This window comes from Orycteropus afer, unplaced genomic scaffold, assembly GCF_000298275.1.
Source record: "Orycteropus afer afer isolate SDZICR_OR568_19922 unplaced genomic scaffold, OryAfe1.0 scaffold00280, whole genome shotgun sequence".
Taxonomy (NCBI): Eukaryota; Metazoa; Chordata; class Mammalia; order Tubulidentata; family Orycteropodidae; genus Orycteropus; species Orycteropus afer.
The window spans coordinates 4,295,973-4,299,072 of record NW_006921867.1 but is presented as its reverse complement, the minus strand read 5'-3'; positions in this window follow the sequence as shown (position 1 = coordinate 4,299,072).

The following is a 3,100-nucleotide window of genomic DNA, read 5'->3' as shown; positions in this document are numbered from 1 at the left end:
AATTAATTTTATACATCATTTCATATCTCCAGTGAAACACTAGGTGGATAGAAGTCCTCCTAAGATGATGATGATCATGGAATAGTCAATAAACCCAGGTGGTTCCTGGCATATATAATCTATTAAAATACATATTCTATTGAATTTTAATTAATAGATAATGTGTAAGGCCTATACATTATGTATAACACATTATTTTTAAAAAGTTTCACTTCCCTGAGAACTGTGAGATAAGTAAGTTTTTTAAAAAAATAATTTCTAATAAATTTCTCCCAGTTTTGCATTTATCCATCAATTATTTCTAAATCTCAAAGTACTCCACTTTCATTTGTCTCAGTGAAAGGAAGCAATGATGAAATCTGAACCTGAAGTTCTTATAAATGCAAAATCCACTTACAGTAAGTGGTAAATAAGAGCACAAGTAAAACCATAAGCTACCTATGGAGAAAGTCTATGATCTATTTTTCCTTTCCTTCTCCCTGTCTATATCTATCTATCTCTTTTCTTGCACATACTAAATCTCAATTGAATTGAATTCAATTACATTCACTGGAAGATTATCTTTGCTTTCTCTATATAGTATGGTGTAGTTAAAGTTATGTGTCAACTTGGCTGGGCCTCGTTGAGTGGCTGGGCAGCTAGATGTAGTTATTCCCCATGATGAGATGGGTAATCAACTCCATGGTGGAATCTACAGGAACAGCTGAGTAGTGCCTTAAGGAAGTAGTCTGCTTCCAGTATATAAGGAGAAGTTTTGCAAAAGGGTCTCTGTAGCTTTTTGGCACAGTCGGGCCCTGTATGCAGCCAAGTCTTCATTTAGCAGCCTGCCATGTTTCCTGCTGATCTTGGGACTGTCTCTGGACTTGAACTAATGGCCTGCCATGTTGTTTGGTAATATTGGGACTGTGCCATTTTAGTTGTTGACCTTGGGTTTGACAGCCTCATCAGCCAGCAGCTGCCTGAGTGAAGAGACACCTCCAGCTCCAGTGCTCTGGGAGCAAGAGACAGCGCTGAAACCCAAGGTTGAGGGGCTTTCACACAGCCCCTGGAGCCTGGCACTTTGAACTCGTACTTCTAGCCTCCTAAACTGTAAGAAAATAAACTTCTGTTTGTTAAAACCACCCATTTGTGATATCCCTGTTAGAGCGGCACTGAAGTAACCAAAATCAAGTAACAACTCTATTTTTACATATGAACCAGAAATTAGATGATTCCTTTCATTTATTCCTTCCACAAATACTTGTTGGATTTGATTTGGTTTGATTTATATGCTACACCATGACCAGACAATGGAGATGAAACAGTAAACAAGTCAGATAGGGAGACTGCTCACATGGAATTTCTGGTTTATTGTCAAGAATAGCAAATACTGTCAAAATAACAAAATTTCACCATATAATAAGTGTTATGGAAGGAATAAATAGGGTGTTAAAATAGAGAATAGCCAAGACAGAGAAAGGAAGGAAGGCTTAACTCATCTAGATTTCATAAACAACGTGTCTGTGGGGCAGTAGTAAGTATACTGAGATCTAAAGGAAGAGAAAGATTTCATCATGAAAAAAATGGGGAAAGGGTTTCAGGGGAATAGCTTATGCAAGGTTCCTGAAGTGGGAAACAGGTCACTGTTACTGTTTTTGGAACCTCTCTTCAGAACTTCCTTCATAGTCTTGCAAGGCATTTTTTTAAATAGGGTCAAGAATGTAGAAACTGTCCTCCTTTGGAAGTGTAGCTTATAGCTCAAAACAGCCAAACAATTAGCTATAGAGCCAAGTCTGATTAATTAGTCAGTTTGGATAAACATGACAGTACTTCTGATCAAAAAGAGAGACTGGTTCTACCTAATAATTGTCTCAAACAATTTTAGAAGGAATTAAAATTTTTGTAAAGGAAATGAATAGAATTGACAAAAAAATCAACATAAATGGATATCAAATATCTGAAAAAAATGTTTAACCTCACTTCTGTTAAATAAATGCAAACTAAAACTCTAGGACATAAGTTATACCAATCAGATGGGAAAAGATCAAAAAGTTCGATAGTACACCATGTTGTTGATGGTAGAAGAAAATAGGTATTCTCATGTCTTATCGATGGGTGTGATGATACGTTTCTGTGGGTGTATGCAGGAGACCTGTGGCACAGTGGATAAACTGCTAGGCTGCTAATGCAAAGGTTGGCAGTTCCATCCACCAGCCACTCCACATGAGAAAGATGTGGCAGTATGCTTCCATAAAGATAAACATCCTTGGAAGCCATATAGGACAGTTCTACTCTGTCTTAAAGGATTGCTAAGAATGTTAGTCAACTCGGCAGCAGAGGGTTTAGTTTGCTTTGGTTTGGTAGTGGGTGTATATGTGTGTGTATATAGTATGTCTCTGTTTTTGTTGGAACCACTGAGTTAATTATGACTCATAGCGACTGTGTATGTCAGAGTAAAAACTTCTCCATTGAAAAAACAACAAACCATTGCCATGGAGTCGATTCTGACTCATAGAGACCCCCATTAGGTTTCCAATGTGGTAAATCCTTATGAAAGTAGTTTGTCCAGTCTTCCTTCCACAGAGTGGCTGGTGGGTTTGAACCACCACCCTTCTGGTTAGCACTTAAATGCCTTAGGCACTGCACCACCAGTGCTTCTTAAACTTCTCCATAGGATTACCTAAACTGTAATATTTACAAGAGCAGATCACTAGTCTTTTCTCCCACAGAGCAGCTGGTGAATTAGAACTGCAGACCTTAGAAGGATCCATTGTTGTCAGTTGCCGTTGAGTTGGTTCTCATTCATGATCACCCCATGTGTGCAGAATAGAAGTGGTCCATAAATTTTTCAGGGCAGTGACCTTTCAGAAGCAGATCACCAATCCTGTTTCCCGAGGTGCCTCTGTTTGGGTTCAAAGCTCCAGACTTCCAGTTAACAGTCAAGTGGTTAACGGTTTGCACCACACAAGGACTTGAGGAAAATATATGTTACTGTTGTTGTTGTTGTTGTTGTTATGTGCCGTCAAGTTGGACCGGACTCATAGCGACCCCTCCTTGGGTTTCCGAGGCAGTATCACTACGGAAGTAGATTGCCCCATCTTCCTTCTGAGGAGTGGCTGGT